This window comes from Bos taurus, chromosome 29 (assembly GCF_002263795.3).
Source record: "Bos taurus isolate L1 Dominette 01449 registration number 42190680 breed Hereford chromosome 29, ARS-UCD2.0, whole genome shotgun sequence".
Taxonomy (NCBI): Eukaryota; Metazoa; Chordata; class Mammalia; order Artiodactyla; family Bovidae; genus Bos; species Bos taurus.
In genome coordinates, this window is record NC_037356.1 from 8,589,515 (window position 1) to 8,608,224 (window position 18,710).

Genomic DNA, 18,710 nt, shown 5'->3' on the forward strand with positions numbered 1-18,710 from the left:
AAACAAGAGAGAAACAGTAAGAGACACAGTCGCCAGCCATGTCTAGTTCCTATTAAATTTCTTTGGCAGCCTCAGGCTGTGATTCTACATATTTTTGTTTTATGCACATGATAACTTCTCAAATGCTCCTAGCTACACAAATTCGTATTTTTCCAAGTCTTTCTCTGCTCACTGAGTTAGCTTTGCTGCCTCTGGTCAGTTTGGTCTTTTTGCTTCTTCTTAGCCCTGATGCTGGCGATCCGCACTTACCTGGTCATTCCTAGCTGTCTGCTCATATTCTTATGGTTAACTGCTGTGGGCTGCCTCTGCAGCAACTCAGATTCATTTTCCCCAGCAGGCTTCGTCCCTAAAAGGGAGAGTGGCTGTGGTCTTCCTATAGGCGCACAGGGCTCTGACGAACAGACTCCACTTTAAGGACCTATTGTAGGGCAGATGGGCAGGCTAAAACCCCTCGTCCTCTTTACCACCACCTCCTCCCTCATTGCCAGAGAAGAAGGGCTTTACTTTGGCACTGGAAGATGTCAATGAAATTTTCACCTAAGCAAAGATGTTTATTCCTTCTGAGTCCATTTTGTAATTTTAAATTTATCTCTCTCAGCCCTCTACAGCCACATATCCTATTCTTCCCCAGTAGGAAGTTCCCACCATTTGCAGGGCTGTTCTACTGGGACTTTAACTCAGGGTCTAAGGCTGCTGCTGCTGGTTGGCTATTCAGTGGTGGTGGTGGTGATGGGGTGGGGGCGGTCAGGGACATGACTGGCTTTGCTGCTCTGGATGCAGGTCTGTAACTAACTATCCAGGTAATTAATTATTCAAATTAGCTTGTGATTAATTATCCAGGTAATTAATTATTTCAAGGCCCCTTACTGCCCTTAACTTATAGGCACCCTTACTCTGAGCTGGGAGTTCCTATCAATCTTATCTTTCTTTCTGAGCTAATCTATTTTTTATAGATTTCTTTATAAAAGTAGTTCTCCAAGTCTAATACCTGAACCATCAGCATCAGTAGAACTTGTCAGAAATGCAAATTGTTTATGCACAATACTGCTGATGAGAAATAGGTTGTTTCTAAATTTTTGACTGTTATGAATACAGCTGCTGTGAAATTCCTGTACAGGTGTTTCTGTGGATATCTTTTCATTTCTATTGGTTGAATGCCTAGAAGTAGAATTGTAAGACAAAACCAATCTGATGAGATCCTCAAACTCTTCCTAACCATGATCTACCAACAGTACAGTGTTATGGATTTATTCTTTTTATGGTTGCCAGATAAACATAATAAATCCAAAATATTACTTTTGGGATGCATTTATACTAAAAAATTATTCATTGTTTATCTGAAATATTTTAGTGGGTATTCTTTTTTGTTGTTTTTGGGGTTTTTTTCTTTGCTAAATATGCCAACCCTAACTATTTTTATTATCATTTATGTTATTTTAAGGGGTTCTGAGGGTGGGAGAAACAAGATTAATTTGTATAATCATTCCACCATCTTAATCCAAGATAAAAATTTGATGGAAACTAAATAGCCTGATAATCCACTTATCAGTTGCCTCATTTCTCTGCAAAATACCCTGCCCAAGCCAGTGGAAAATTATCATCAGAAAGTCTTCCTTCCTAATGGAGGGAGAAAATTTCTTCTGAAGATATATTTCAGAAAAACATTAAATATATAGCATCACATATATTTAATAACATGAACTATGATAGCACTAATTATTATCAATGAACTAAAGTTATCTTGATGTGTAACTTCTAGCTGTGTGTCTTTAAGCAAATTACTTCTTTGTGCTTTGATTTTCCTCCTCTATGAAGTGGACCTAACAAGGGCATGTAGTAGGAATATTAGGAGGGGTAAATAAGACACACTGTAAAGTATTTAGCTTAGTATCTGATATGTGGAAATCATCAATAAAAGCTATATTTCAAAGTCAAAAAAAAAAAAAAAAGAAAGTCTTCCTTCCTAACCCTAATCCAATATCTTATGTCCACAAAATATCATTTCAAATAGTTTCAGAGCAGAATTTGAGGTAAGAAATTACTTTAGGTAAGAAGTTTAATTATCTGTATTTAATGTTTGATTTGCATTTTGACCATTTTAAACAATCACATACATATGTTGTTGAAGACTCTGGTTTCTATTTTTAGGCCAAGATTAAACCATTGATAAAATATTCTGGGGACTTTATAATTTTTTTGTTTCTTGGGGTTAAAATTCCTCACATATAAGGCCATTGCTTGATTTCTAAACATTAAATTTTTCATATAAGTTTCCAGAAACTCCTTAAACACAAAAATTGACCCTGCTTCTACAAAGACATAATGGGCAGAAGAACATTTTGGGCATAACCATGAGCCTCTTCCGGAGAAGGCAATGAAACCCCGCTCCAGTACTCTTGCCTGGAAAATCCCATGGACGGAGGAGCCTGGCAAGCTGCAGTCCAGGGGGTCGCTAAGAGTCGGACACGACTGAGCGACTTCACTTTCACTTTTCACTTTCATGCATTGGAGAAGGAAATGGCAACCCACTCCAGTGTTCTTGCCTGGAGAATCCCAGGGATGGGGGAGCCTGGTGGGCTGCCATCTATGGGGTCGCATAGAGTCGGACACGACTGAAGTGACTTAGCAGTAGCAGCAACGAGCCTCTTCAGCTAGAAAAATAAATATCTAAGTGTTTTATTTGTTTTTGGCAAGCTTAACCAACTTTGTTACCTAATGGGAAGTTTTTACTAGATTAAGTGTCCTGGTGTAGTTAGTTCTATCTTAGCAGTTATGGATGTTATGAGACCATTATACATTCTGCCTATGAATATTTTGGACTTGCATTTCCTTGTCCTGTAATTTTTAAACTGTGGCTCCTTCCTCCCCACTGTTTTGGTACACTCTCTTGTGGTGAGTTGGTGGCAGGACACCACCCTGGCTTTGAGGTTTCTGGCAGAACATCATTCTTGTGGGGCTGTGGTTGCTACTAAGTTATTGCTGAGGAATCATGTCTGAGGCCTCTCCCCAGTTTGGGTTTTGCCTGTGCATTAAACACTGTTAGTGGTTTTAGTCCCTTCACTGTTCCTATTTGAATCGAATGGAAACTCCTGTAAAACAGGATTTCCGGAGATGGTAGGGAAAGACCCAGGTCCAATGAGGCCCAGGTGGCTCTGCACAGATTGGATTCATTTCTGTTTTATTCAGCCATTCTCTAGAGAGGCAAAATAAATTCTGCCTCTAAATATTTTTTTCATATCTGGTAGAAACATTAATGATAACAATAATAATAATTAATATTTCCCATATTCCAGCTTAAGTCCCAATCTATGAATTTTACATGTGCTTCTTGCTTGATTAAAGTCATAATCATAACCAGTATAATTTAGCAAGCCCCATCTATAAGCTGAGTGCTTTATATACGTTCTTCAGTATTCACGGCAGCTTCTTGAGAGCGGTATTTAGAGACTAGGAAATTGACAAGAAGCATGTCTGACATGGGACACGGAGGGGAAAGGAGGGCGGGACGAGCTGGGAGAGTAACACTGATATACACACACCACCATGTGTAAGACAGACAGCTGCTGGGAAGCCGCTGTCCCGCACAGAGAGTGTTCCGTGTTCCGTGATGACCCAAAGGGGTGGATGGGGCAGGGCTTGGGAGGGAGGCTCAAGAGGCAGGGGATACATATATACATACAGCTGATTCACGTTTTTGTACAGCAGAAACTAACATAACACTGTAAAGCAATTTACTTCAATTGAAAAAAAAAAAAAGCAGGTCCAAGATTGCGTGTGTGCGCGCGTGTGCGTGCATGTGCATGCGTGTGTGTGTATGTGTGTGTGCTCAGTTGTGTTTGACTCTTGCAACCACATGGGCTGTAGCCTGCCAGGCTCCTCTGTCCATGGGATTCTTCAGGCAAGAATACTGGAGTGAGTTGCCATTCTCTCCTCCAGGGGGTCTTCCCCACCCAGGGATGGAACCGGCGTCTCTTGCGTCTCCTGCATAGATAGGCTGGCAGATTCTTTACTGCTGCACCATCCGGGAAGCCCATGTCCAAGATTAGACAGGTGGTGAATCACAGAATTGAGATTTAAATCCAGACCCTCAACCCTTCTTCATGTAATGCAGTTGAATCCATTTCATTCTTTAAAAAAGGATATGGTCACTTATCTTATTTACCTTTGACAAGAACTCCTGCAGGGGAAAAAAACACTCTTGTCTCCATGATGTTAAAGGTAAGGAAAATGAGATATAAGAAGTTGAATAACTTGCCCCACTTCACACAGTAATGGTATACTTAGTCCACAGTCCCCACTTTCTGGCCATTTAAGGCAATACCTTTTCCACGATCCACCCACACTATGACTGGGCGAGGTTACATTAGAAGAATATACATTTAAATCCTTCCACTCAAAGCAAACCTTAAGAGGGCCATCACCCTTGAATTCTTAGTTCCCACATAGGCATTGTTTGTACCTAGGCTAATTGTGGTGAGAAAAGAGGCTGTTGTTAAATATTTAAGAACCCAGAGAACCTTAGTTTGTGCCAATGAACATTGATTTTTTTAAAGATAGAGGCCTCTGAGGTTTTTACACTCCAAACCACACTTTCTAATAAAAATGATCTTCTAGAACTAGTTCCAGAGTAAGTGCCAGGCTCGGATCCCAGGGCATGAGTTCTACGGGAGGGTGTTGCCTACCATCCACCGGAAGTTTGGCAAGTTGTTTAGACAGCCTGTCTCCATCAAGCTGCCTTTGATGGCCAAGCCAGAGGAGCTTCTCTGAACCAGCTGACCTTCCCTCCTCACCTCTGCAGGGCTCTCTCTTCATTACCGGAACCCCCCAGGTCAGAGCTCCCCACCCAAACGCTGCTCCTTGCCAAGAAGATACACTGACTCAAATAATGATAAATATGCTGATCATTTTTCTGGGTGAATCAATGCTGTGTCACCTCAGGTCTCTACAAAATGCCCTCCAACTGCTTGACAGCCCTATCCACTTACAGAGTTCTTAAAACCTAGATGCAGGTTGAGCCCAGATTCTAATTTCAAATCTCCGTTGGCTCGCACTTGGGGTATGTCCTGTCTTCCATCTCCAGCTGGCCCACTCTCATGCCCTTTCCTCTGGAATGAAGACTTCCCCACATTCATCTCCACATTCCTCACACTTAGGCGCGTGGAATTTATAGCTTGCTAACTCAGCCTTGCCTCAAAGAGCAGGCAAAGGGGAATTGGGCTCAGGGTTTCCCTGCTAGGAAGGAAACACTCAAAGCTCCGGTTTATTAACTTTTTCTCCAATTTTTCCTCCTTCCCTTTTCTTCCATATCTTAAAAAAATTATTTTATTGAAGTATAGTTGATTCATTTTATTTTTTAAAAAAGACTTTTAATTTTGTATTCCACCTTCCGTTTTTGAAAAACTTGCCTTCTAGAGGTCTCTGCTTAACTTTTTTTAGCACTCAGCACTTGATCAGAGCCTGTTGCTGCTGCTGCTGTTGCTAAGTCGCTTCAGTTGTGTCCAACTCTGTGCTACACCATAGACGGCAGCCCACCAGGCTCCTCCGTCCCTCGGATTCTCCAGGCAAGAACACTGGAGTGGGTTGCCGTTTCCTTCTCCAATCAGAGCCTGTTAAGGTTCAGCAAAAAAAAAAAAAAGAAAAAGAAAGAAATTTTTTCAATCAAATTCATTCCTTACTTCAAGCTACTCTCCAGCAGTCCAGTGGGACATATTTTTGAAAGATGCATTAACTCTTTTACACCACCAGAGTATGTTCCCTGGTGGCTCAGACAGTAAAAAATCTGCCTGCAATGTAGGAGACGATCCTTGAGTTAGGAAGATCCCCTGGAGAAGGGAATGACAAGCCACTCCAGGGTTTTTGCCTGGACAATTCCATGGACAGAGGAGCCTGGCAGGCTACGTCCATGGGGTTGCAAAGAGTCAGACACGACTGAGTGACTAACACTTTCACTTCCAGGATATCATTTGTGAAATCACTGCCTATCAAATGACCTGTGAACTTTTGTAAACTTCTGTCCATTGCACTAAATTGTAGTGTGGCTGCACCTGAGAGTTCTCAGGATGAACCTGAGAACTTTTTAGAGCTCCTAAAAGTGACATACACAGAGAGAAGACCTCATCAAGTCAGTGGCCCCTCAGCCACTTCCTGTTTTACAGAAAGCAGACACCGGGCCTCACTTTCTCATTCATTTAACAAACACTCTTTGTGTCCCTGCTCAGAGCTAAGTATGAGTTGGGTGTGGAGGGTATACGGGATAAACACAAAATAACAAAAATCTCTGCTTCTAAGTGACCCAAAGCCTGAAAAGGGATTCAAGCCTCAAGTCGCATTTCTATTTCTGGTGGCTTGACCCATCCTGAGCAGCTCCTGGAAACGTATTGCCCCTCTCTTCTCACTTAATCCCTCACCCCTGTGACAGTGAGGTGGAAATAGAGACAGACCAGGTGCAAATTCCCCTTCCTTCCTAGAGTTCGTCATATCTTGACCTCTAGCCATCTCAGTTACCTTGTTCATAAAATAGTAGGTAATATTTAATGTCCACTTTGCAGGGTTGTTGAAATGATTGAGAATAATATAAGTAAAGTGCCTGGCACTTAGTGATTGCTTGATAACCAATGGTGGCTATTTTAATAGGAAATGGGAGGTGATACAGTAGCTCCAATAAGTACCTGTAGCTGTTGCTATGGTAGCTCTTAGTCTTCAGGCCAAAACTCAAAGGGCTGATATATCAAGAGGGCTAATGGACATGGGGGATTATTTTCCCTGGCACCTTTCTCATCCTGTATCATGCAAACCTCATTTGTGCAAACCTTTCTGTCCTGTCCTAAGAAGCTCCGGGGTGTGTCTGCTCCTCAGGCTGGCCAAGTTCTACCTGCTGAAGCTTCCTGTGCAGCCAGGGGTCACAAGCAGTTGGCAAAATCAAGCCAGCCAGCTGCTGGGAAGTGATACTTCTGAAGGAAATCCTTGATTGGTCCTGCAACGGGGTTGCAAACTGCATCCTGGATTAACCTGGGCTATTGCCCAGTGCCTCAGCTGCTCATCCCCTCTCCACCAGGCAGCTGGGTGGGAACTCCAGGACGGCCACTCCCCAGCACCCAGGATGGCCAGAGGGGACAGCAGGGATTCCTCATCGATGTGTGCTCTCGTTCTCAGAAAAGGGATTAAGCGTGCCCTGATTCTTCCATCAGACTTTCCAGGGGAGTGAAGTGGGAGAGAAAATGGACCTGAGAAGTCTGTTCCCTCAATGCCCCCCAAATTCCTGCAAGCTGCTCCATTCAACCTTCAAACACTGGATCTGGGCCAGCAAGACTGGCATCAAACGTATCTGTGCTCTTGGTAAAATGAGGTAAAAATATTGCCAAGCTCAATGGGTTTATAAGAACTAACCAGGCTTCCTAGGTGGCACAGTGGTAAAGAATCAGCCCACTAATGCAGCAGGTGCGAGAGACGCAGGTTCGATTCCTGGTTTGGAAAGATCCCCTGGAGTAGGAAATGGCAACACGCTCCAGTATTCTTGTCTGGAAAACTCCATGGATGGAGGAGCCTGGGGCCACAGTCCATGGGATTGCAAAGAGCTGGACATGACCAAATGCACGCACACATGCATAAATGAGAAATCACACGTGAAAGCACCTTACCCAATGGCCTGGCACATGGTAAGTACATGATACACGCTAGTTCTCCATTTTCCTTAATAATTTTGTAAGCTGGTATTGCATAGTATGAAGAAAACAAACCCTTAAGTCTCTGTCAGAACCCTCTCATTGTAGGTGACCAAAACCTGACTCAAACTAGATTAGGGAAAAAAGGAATCCGTCGGTTCATGGAACTAACAGGCATCACTAGAGGGGAGGCTCAAATGAAGTCTTCAGGGCTCTGTTCTCTTCCTTCATCCTTAGCTGGCTCTGCTTGGCTCTGATTTTCTGTGCTGTGGTTCTCATACTCTCACAGGATTCCTCCACGTGGAAAGGAAGACAGCCAGGGGAATCGGGATTCAAAAGGATGAGCCACACAGTTCCTCCCGGTGTTTATGTATTAAATCTCATGACAGGACTTTGATCTCTGTGGGTCACATGCTCATCTCTTAGACCAGGAGTCAACAAGCTATGACCCATGGGCCAAATCCAGCCTGTCTCCTGCTTTTGGACAGTAGGTGAGTTAAGTAGTTTCATCATTTTTAAATGGTTGGGGGGAAAAAGGAAGATAATATTTTGTAACACATCTGAAAATTGTATCAACTCAAATTTCAGTGTCCATGAATTTCAATTTTATTGAACACACCACACCCATACATTTATGGACTGTGTTCTCTGCTGTCAAAGTACATTTGAGTAGTGGTGACAGGGATCTTATATCTTACAGAGCCTAAAATATTTCTATCGGTTCTTTACAGAAAAATCGTGCTGACCATGCCCTGGGTCCATCATGGCCAACACAAAGATAAGACACTCTGATTGGCCAGACCTAAGTCACGTGCCCACCCCGGTAGCTTGGAGACGGAGTATGGCGGCTGCTCTAGCGAAACAATGGCGTGCAGGATGGTTTGCCCAGGAAAGAATGGTGCTGGGGGAAAGAAATGATAGGTGTCCATAACAGAATCAGATCAATATAAGTTTGGAAATCTTTTCCTTAACTCCTTAGAACTTTATTTTTGTTGTTGCTGTTCTCTGGAGTGAAGCAGATAAGCTTTGCCCTTTGGGAGGGTAGTGATGTTGGCTAACACTCATTGAGCGTTTACTCTGGGCTTATACTAGCTACTTATGTTGTCTCACTGAGGAAACCAACGCTTGGAGAAGTTATATAGATTGCCCAGAGTTATATGATGAAGCAGATACAGGGCCTAGATGAGAACCCAGGCCTGTCTAATTAGAGGGCGCAGGCAGACCACTATACCACGAGACTGCCCTGCTTCTCACTCAAGAGGAGATAAGACATTAAATAGGCTGAGCAGAGAGCCTGATATATTGTGAGTACTCAATTAAGGTTAATTTTTTTTCTCCCTTTTTCCTGTCTTCTCCCATTCACATTATGGAGATATAAATGTGCAGGGGGTGGGGGGACTTCTCTGGTGGTCCAGTGGCTAAGACTTTGCGCTCCCCATGCAAGGGGCCCCAGATTTCATCCCTGGTCAGGGGACTAGATCCCACATGCCTCAACTAAGAGTTTGCATGCCACAACCAAGATCAAAGATCCTGCGTGCCGCAGCTAAGACTTGGTCCAGCCAAATAAATGAAAAGAAAATATTTTAAAAAATAAGTAAATAAGCAAGGAATCCACATGTACCATTCAGGAGTCCTGTTGCCTCAAGTCTTTAAGTTAACAAAAAAATTCCCCAAACAAAAAACCTCCCCTCAAAACTCCCTTTAACCAGTCTTGCTGTCAAAAAGGTAGAGTAAAAATAGTCAAAGTTCAGAGAAGGGCAGTGAAAATCATTTGCGGCATGCATGGCAGAAGAGCATGGCATGAGAAGAGGAATTCCAAATGTTGGGATCGTTTGATTTGAAAAGGAAGGCTCCCAGAGACGCAGGGTTTACAGTACAATAAGCTGACGACAGGTATAGGAAAGGCTAATCAGGATCTGGTATTTACTTTCCCCCCCCAAATACAAGAACCAGACTGTTTCACGCATTGTATAAAAGCCGTGTCACCTTCCACTTTGGAACACTATCAAAGTGAGCTTTACCCTCCCTTCCTACGGACGGTGGTGCCAAACCACACCTCCAGCTCCGATCAGTACACAAGACACTGCACTTTACACGTACTGTTCAGAATCTGGAGGTTTCAAGCTGGAAGGTGTGTTGGGGCCATGCAGTCTGGCCTCTTATGTTAGAGATAAAGCTGAAGCCCAGTTAGATAACATGGTTTGTTCAAATTTGCATGGTGAGCTCACAGCACACCTAGATTTAACTTGGCCTTGGGGTCAGAGAAACTGGACTGAGAAACTGGCTAAGGACCTGGCTAAGGTCATTCAAATGACCTTTCTGAGACTCAGTATCCCCATTTTAAACAATTTCCAACATAGTTAAAGAATCAAATAATAAAAGTGGCCTAATTCTCCGTTCAGTGTATTGTGTACTGGGGCTTAATTCTCAGTTCAGTGTTTTTTCTTGAAGTCATTCTGCTCCTTGGATCGCCCTACATAGGAAAAAAAGGTAATTGCTGGATTGTTCAGAAAAAAAAAAAAAAAAATTGGAAGATGCAGCATCCACTCCCTCTCTTTACTTCCCCTCACCAACAATAAAGGACAAACTTCAAAAGAAACAAACTTGAAAATGGTGAACACTGGACCCAGAGACCTTTCCTGGAGTGGAACCCCGTGGTCAAATACTAGCCAGAGCAATCCTTGAACAACTTGGTTGCCATCCAAGTCTGTTTTCAGTCGGGAATAAAGTTCATGTTTTGGAGGCAGTATCCTTGACTTTTTTATCCTGTTATTCACATATTTCCTAATAATCTTCGGCATTTACACACTCAAGAGACCTTGAAGGAAAAGGATGCAGGACTCCAGTCTTTTTTCCTTCCTTTTGCTAATGAATAGATGTTTTCTTTCTGAATTTACTGGCCCTATCACCCTATTTTTTTTTTTTTTTTCACATTCAAGTAACCTTTCAAGACAGAGGTCAAATAGCAAATGGAAAACTGTAAGTTACCAAATTTGGAGGTGGATTTAATGCTATGAGTGTCTTTTCCACATGAGAAGTCTGAGTAGAGGGGAATTGACATTTTAGCCAATATATACGTAATGCATAAATTAGTTGGAATAAATGTGGGTGTTTCTGGTGCCACCTGTTGGTCACATGGGAAGACTGAATTGTATGCGGTATTGTTGGGCATGAAATGGAATTCGCCATAGCTGTCACAGTTATGTGTTCCAGCAGCCTGGCTGAACGTTGAAATAGGCTGACTGATGCTTGAACACCATCTTTAGTGCAACTCCTTGGCTGTGCAGGACTATTTTACTCTTGGTTTTTGCCTTGGTTTCTTCACCAATTAAATGTGTAGCGAGGAATATATAACGAGGCAAAATCTCTGGGAACGTTGAGATTAATGAACCAGTCCTCGGATTCGAATGATTTTTGTGTCTTGTGACTCAGAACTGGTTTTGGTGCCCTGCCCAGGCCCTTTTCCCCAGCCCGCGCACCCAGGCTCTTTCCCCGAGCTGCTGCGAGAGTTGGCCGGTGTAATTCACAGCTACTCCCTTCTCTGGACAAATGCCCGTGGCTTAGAGGGAGCCCCCTGGAGCAAATGGTAGCCACTTCAACAAGGTAGCTATGTGCACAGGCACACAGACACATGGCCTCCATGGCCCCCAAACTGGCCATCATGGGGGTACACAGGGCCCACCCTCCTAACTTTAAGGCGAAATGACCCCCGTGGTGCAGGCTGTGCTCCGGAGGTCTCCACGGGATCAAGCAGAAGCTTGACTCCAACTGAAGCCAAATTCTTGTTCAGCCCTTTTCCCCCATCAGGACTGCTTCTCTCCTCCTTGAACACAATAAATCACTTGAAACCAATCCATTTCAGGCTCTGCTTCTAAGGAACCTGACCTAAAGCAAGAACTATCCCATGGAAAAATGTACGTTTGTAACGATAAAAATCCACGAGAGCGAAATAGCCCTTTGGGTCTGTGCGTGTGGTTTTTCCACCATGCTCGGGAAGTGACACTAAACAGCAGGCTTTCTCCATAGGCGGTGAAGCCCCAGCGGAAGGACAGCCGTGCTGATACTGCACCATGGGGCCGAAGACCTGGGTGATGATATGAAATATATCCTCGCAATGGCACCATGCCTGCATTTTCTGAGAAATGCCTTTAGTTTCAAAATAGTATGTCCATGCTGGCCTTAGACCTAGTGCTCCCAGGAGCAATGAAAAATGGCCCAGAATTGGAAGACGTGAGGCTTTACACATTTCTAGATCTGCTGAAGGAGCCAGGCCTTTTTGGTTTGTGCCAAAGGAGAACCTTGGGGGAAAGGAAAAAACTCTGCCAGAGGACAATTTTGGGAATCTCATAAGAATTGTTGGTTGATTTAATTGGGTTTTGGTTGCAGAAATTCCAGCTGCTTCTCCAGAAGTGGCAGTGCCAAGTAAGAAGTGGGAGTTCTGGGGCTAGTCAGGCCTGGGTTTGACTTCTCCAATTTATTAACTCAATTTCCTCATCTACAGAATAGGGGCCACAATACTGATCTCCTCAAATTATGGGAAGGTTAGATATAGTGTCAGTTAGCACCTGGTAGGGCTTCCCTCGTAGCTCAGTTGGTAAAGAATCTGCCTGCAGTGCGAGAGACCCTGGTTCAATTCCTGGGTTGAGAAGATGGATACTGGTCAGCAAATAAAGGGCAGCTACTTTTTTTCTACTCAAGTTGTAGCATCTGGGGACTCACTTGGTGGTCCAGTGGCTAAGACTCTGTGCTCCCAATGCAGGGGGCCCAGGTTTGATCCCTGGTCAGGGGACTAAATCCTACATGCCACAGCTAAGAGTTCATATGCCTCAACTGAAGATCCTGCATGCTGCAACTAAGACCCAGCACAGCTGGATAAAGGAATACAAATTAAAAAAAAAAAAAGCTGTGGTATCTACTGATTAGTCTAGCCTCTGTCACCAATAAAGGCAATATTTTTAGCTGATTTATTTATTTACTCAACTTGTTTTGAACGTAGTTGGAAATAAGGATGCTGTTTATTTAGGGCCTTATTAGGGACCCCTCCCCCACAAAAAGCTATTTTACGTTTTAAGAATTAACCCTCAGGTGGCTAAGATCATCACTTGGAGAAAGCCAAGGGTAGGGCTTTCCTTGGTGACTCAGTCAGTAAAGAATCCACCTGCAATGCAGGAGACCTAGGTTCAATCCACAGGTTGGGAAGATCCCCTGGAGAAGGAAATGGCAACCCATGCCAACATTCTTCCCTGGGAAATCCCATGGATAGAGGGGCCTGGCAGGTTATAGTCCATGGAGTTGCAAGAGTCAGACATGACTTAGCAACTAAATCACCACCAGGATCTCATATAATGAAAGGCCATCCTGTACAGTTGAGAAGATTGTATACCATGTTCAAAGGCAGCCCACTGTGGACAGGTGGGGCTAAACCTAGCCTTTTCTTCTCTCACCAAGCCAGAACCCATCAAGGAGTATCCACCTAGAGGGGATAATTTACTAATTCTCACAAGAAATGGGCTGGAAGCTGACCTGACATTGTTCATATCCTTTGTTGAAGGTCAAGGTCCCGCTCATGGGTGGAAGGGACCATAAGCACCTCCTGAAGAGAATCCCAGAGCATCGTACTCTCCAGACCTACGTCTCCCACCTGTACGCCCTGCACACACAGATAAAGCCTAACAATGACAGTTTATTTTTTACTTTTTTATTTAATTGGAGAATAATTGATTTACAATATTGTGTTGGTTTCTGCCATACATCAATACGAATCAGCCATAGGCAAGAATATGTCCCTTCCCTCTGGACCCTCCGTCCCATCTCCCACCCCATCCCAGCCCTCAAGGTTGTCAGGGAGCACAGGGTTGAGCTCCCTACACAAATTCCCACCAGCGATCTATTTTACTTACGGTAATGTATATGTTTCCATGCTACTCTCTCAATCTGTCCTGCCTTTTGCTTGCCCCACGGGGTCCAGAAGTCCATTCTCTATGTCTTCAGTTCCACTGCTGCCCTGCAAGTAGGTTCATCAGCACCATCTTTCCAGATTCCAGATATTTGCGTTAATATAGGATTTTTGCTTTTCTGACTAACTTCACTCTGTATAATAGACCCTATTTTACAGAGACTATTAAACAATGACCTTTTAGGCCACGGTAATTAGCTGGCAGGACCATCTCAAAACAGGGTGCCGGGTCCAGATGTCTCTCTATTAGTAATACTCAAGGTAAGGTCTGAAAAATTACTAAATACATCACTTGGGGTACTTGACAGAAGATAATATTTCTTGAGCCATACACCTGACCTTCTAGATTCAAGACTTGCTAGAGATTGAATGAGGGAACAGCTGTTGTAATAATATTCATCATTTCCTCACAAGTTTGCTGACCATAAAGAAGGCTTTCTGGTCAAGGGTTCCCTTCACTGACAAAGTCTACATAGGAGTCATGGTGAAGAGTTGGACGTTCCTTGGAAAGGCGCTTTGTCCTGGAAGAAGCCCGGAGATGCTGACAGCCATAGGCCTCCTGTCCCTTGATGACTCCTTTCCACTCCATACCCCACCCCTCAGCATGTACACGAAATTACGGACTCCTCTTACAGGGATCCTCTTTCTCTCTGCCTTCCTCATTTATGGTCTACGATGTATAGAAAACCCATCCTCCGGCAAGCAGAAGCAACTTGGTGATGGTTATCTGTCCTTAAAATTCTTGTTTATCTTTTAGGATCACATTTAGCATTTTATAATGCTCATCCTGAAGCCCTGGGTCACCCAAGCCCTTCTAAGCAACGTTAATTCTAAGCCTTTGGTGGAAATCCTGACAGTCAGGGAATGTTCATGTGATAGGTTATAAAGTTAATGGTGCCTTCAATATAACATAGGCCTTAGATAATAGCAGCTAACATTAAACACCTTAAAGTCATTGGAAAAGACCCTGATGCTGGGAGGGATGGGGGGCAGGAGGAGAAGGGGACGACAGAGGATGAGATGGCTGGATGGCATCACTGACTCGATGGACGTGAGTCTGAGTGAACTCCAGGAGCTGGTGATGGATAGGGAGGCCTGGTGTGCTGCGATTCATGGGGTCGCAAAGAGTCGGACACAACTGAGCGACTGAACCGAACTGAACATAAAGTCTGACAATCAAAGAACCACATTAAACCATCCTATAACCAACAACTAGGGCTTCCCCGGTGGCTCAGCAGTAAAGAATCTGCCTGCAGTGCAGGAGACACGGGTTTGATCCCTGGGTCCGGAAGCTCCCCTGGAGAAGGGCATGGAAACCCAGTCTAGTATTCTTTCCTGGAGAATTCCAAGGACAGAGGAGCCTGGTCTGCTACAGTCCATGGGGTCACAAAGAGTCAGATACAGCTTAAGCAGCTGAGTACACATGCACACATGACCAACAACTATACCATGAGGCACACATCTAGAGTTGTGTTAATTCACTTTGCCCAATTCCTAGGCAACTACTTCCAAGTGCACATCACTGTCACTGAAGAACAAATCCACGAAAAGATATAATCTAAGAAAGATTCAATACCTGTGCTAGGAGTTACAGCTAGAGACAAAATAAACCTGATGTCAGTTTCCAAGACATTTACAATCTATGGGCTTCCCTGGTGATCCAGTAGTTAGGACTTGGCGCTTTCACTGCCGTGGCCCTGGGTCCAATCCCAGTTCAGGAAGTAAGATCCCACAAGCTGCACACTGAGGCCAATAGTAATAATAATAATAAACCCACAATTTAGTAGAATAATGCCTAGGGAGGCATTCTGTGCCAAAAAGACTATACCGTTTAAGGGATTATCAGTATTAAGAAGAGTCTTGCTCTGTAATTCAGATTCTGAGAGGAGAACCAATATTTACTAACCACCATTATATTTTCACAACAGTCCTACTACTTTGACTGCTGGATCGCTTATAGAGTCTCCAGGTACAAGAGATAAGAAAGAAACTCAATTAAAAGTGGCTTCCGCAAGAAGAAAAATGTCTTCTGTCACTTAACCATCAATTCAAAAATAAGGACTACAGCCTTATGAGTTGATAAGGAGCTGATGAATTCAGTAGCTCAATCGTATCTGTAAGGACCCAGGTTCTTTTCATCTTTTTGCTCTCTCATTCTATTAGGGCTCTTCAGAAAAACAGAACCAATAGGACAGATACACACATATCAAGGTGGGTATGGAAGCTGACTCTCCCAAGACCTGCAGGGTGAGTTGACAAGCTAGAGACCAGAAGAGCTCATGGTGCACTTACAGTCTGAAGTCTAGCCGGCTCAAGGCCCAGGAAGAGCCATAGTTCAGTTCTAGCCTGAAAGCAGGAGAAAACTGATGTCCCAGATCAAAGGCAGTAAGGAAGGATTTTCTCGTCTCAGCGGAGGGTCAGCCTTTTCATTCTATTTAGACCTATTTTCTTCTGTTTAGACTGGATGAGGTCTATCTGTGTTAGGGAGAGCAATCTGCTTTACTCAGTCTATTAATTGGAATGTTAAAAACATTCAAAAATATCCTCACAGAAACATCTAGAATAATGTTTAAGCAAATGTCTGAACACCCTGTAGTCCAGTCAAATTGACCCATAAAATTAGCCACACATTCATCTTCAGCATTTGGCCTCTCTGGGGTAGCAAAACGGCAGCAAGAGTTCCAGTCATCATATCCTCAAACAACATCCAAGAACTGGAGTAAGAAGAGGCAGATCGGGGCCTTCCTGGTGCTCCAGTGGTTAAGAACTCACCTTCCAACGCAGGGGACGTGGGTTCAGTCCCTGGGGCAGGAACTAAGATCCCACATGCCGAGGGGCAGCTAAACCCATGAGCCGCAACTACTGAGTGCGTGTGCCTGAAGGTAAGATCCCACGTGCTGTAGCTAAGACCTGATGCAGCCAAATAAATACATAAAAGAAGAAGAGGCAGATCTTGCTATAATGGACTCAGGGATCAAACCCAGACAACCCGCATGAAAGGCAGATTCTTTACTGTTTGAGCCATTAGTGAATCCCCTTCTAAAAGTCAGGAAAATCATCCCCTGTGATGAGCCCTCCATGCCCCTCATTTGTACTTCCATCTCATTGGCTAGAGTTACGTCACATGCCCATTCCTAAGCCAGTCTCTTGCAAGGCAAGAGATTTGCTGCCATGCCCTAGAGCCAGGAAAGAGCTCATCTTCCTCTGAAGCACTTCACAGTCTAACACATTGTTGTTAGAAAGTAAAAAAGTTTGGATTGGGCCAGTAGGGGTAGGCCGCATGATGCAAGAACTGACACATTGGAAAAGACCCTGATGCTGGAAAAGATTGAAGGCAGGAGGAAAAGGGGATGACAGAGGATGAGATGGCTGGATGGCATCACCATCCATGGAGATGAGTTTGAGTAAACTCCAGGAGTTGGTGATGGACAGGGAGGCCTGGTGTGCTATGATTCACGGGGTCGCAAAGAGTCAGACACGACTGAGCGACTGAAATGAACTGAGTAGGGGTAGGGGGAGGCTACTGGCAAAACAACCAACAGGGTCTGCCATTGTTTTTATTATCCCATTTTAAAGACATGGATACTGAGACTCAGAAAGATCAAACTGATCAGCATCACATACTAGTAACCATAAAGTTAAAATTTCCAATCCGATTACTCTGGATCTAATTTGCTTGCTCTATTTGTAGGTCTCTCCGTGGACAGACCTAATTCTGCCCCATACTGTAACCTTGAGAAAGTGCCTTAGTCCCTCCAAATCTTTGTGTCACTGATAAACAGACACAATAGTTGTTGTTCAGTCACTAAGTTGTGTCTGACTCTTTGTGACCCCTGTCAGGCTCTTCTGTCCATGGGATTGTCCAAGCAAGAATACTGAAGTGGGTGGCCATTTCCTCCTTCAGGGGATCTTCCCAATGCAGGGATCAAACCAGGATCTCCTGCACTGCAGGCAGATTCTTTACTGCTGAGTCTCTAGTGAAGCCCACCTCATGCTGCTGCTGCTAAGTCACTTCAGTCGTGTCCGACTCTGTGCGACCCCATAGACGGCATGAGGATACTATAATTCAGACTTGGTTAGCAGGGATGTCTCAGCTCACCCTTCAAGGGAGGCTTAGTCACAGAAGCAGAAATAAGGAAATCATTCAACACAGCTTTTCTGAAACACAGTAAGTGGACGAGGGAGAAGGGGAGATGAGTCAACTGAAGTGGACAAGCCACTGGCCGTTCTGAAGGGCATGCAGGTGGGGCGAGTCTAGTCATCCCTGGCACAGGAGTGACCACGTGTAGCAGTGCTACTGATAACAAGTAGAAAGAGCCTGGTTTATAGAGCATTCTATGACCGAGATCCTTACATAAGCAGCCTGAAGCCTTGGGTCTGAGTAATGGGTCTGCTGCTGTTCACCTATAACCTGGTTTCCATAGCAATCCTAGTTTCTCCAGTAAGAAGGGAGAAGGAAGATGGTACAATGTGGTGGGAAGAGTCCTGGAGTCAGAGTAAAGGAGATCTATTTTTAGCCCCATCTTGGATAAGCCATCTGCACCCACTGGGTCTCAGATTATTTGTTGGGTTCTGCAACAGACGATCTGGAAGGTTCCTCCCAGGTCTCTGGTGACCTAACAGATGCTGTCCACTGTTTCTTTCCATGAGTCTGAAAAGTGTTTTCTTAAAAGATGTCTCTTCTTGTTTTAGAATAGAAATGGTATAGCTTCTCGAAGGCAGAAGAGATAATGAAGAAAAACTGAGACAAGAAGGTCTAAAATTCAGCCACATTCTTGAAACTGAAAACTTGAGAGCTATTGTAGGAAAGTCGGATAAACATACAGGCATCTATAAATTCCCAGGATGTGATAAACAAGGGATCCTTAATGTCTGTCCTATTTGGTGGAGCAATTGCAGTTAACTTATCGGTGCCCGCAGGAAGGACTCAAGAAATGGTTGATTAACTTTACTGTAACGACTAGGCAAAGAGCTTATCATAAGCTCCTTACATAGCTGATTATCAAAGGTTACTTGCAGTTCTAAAATCTGGACACATTTTGCACCCAAAGGACACTAATGGAGGCAATGAAACCTCTAAAGTAGTATGCATG

The 18,710-nt window shown here is 44.0% G+C and overlaps 1 long non-coding RNA gene across 1 annotated transcript; it reads left to right on the forward strand.

Annotated features, from left to right (window-relative positions):
* The first annotated feature begins 8,346 nt into the window (after nt 1-8,346).
* On the forward strand, nt 8,347-10,407 carry LOC132344241 (uncharacterized). Its single transcript, XR_009493421.1, has 2 exons — nt 8,347-8,965; nt 10,143-10,407. It is a non-coding gene; the product is annotated as an uncharacterized lncRNA (long non-coding RNA).
* Nucleotides 10,408-18,710: the final 8,303 nt, after the last annotated feature.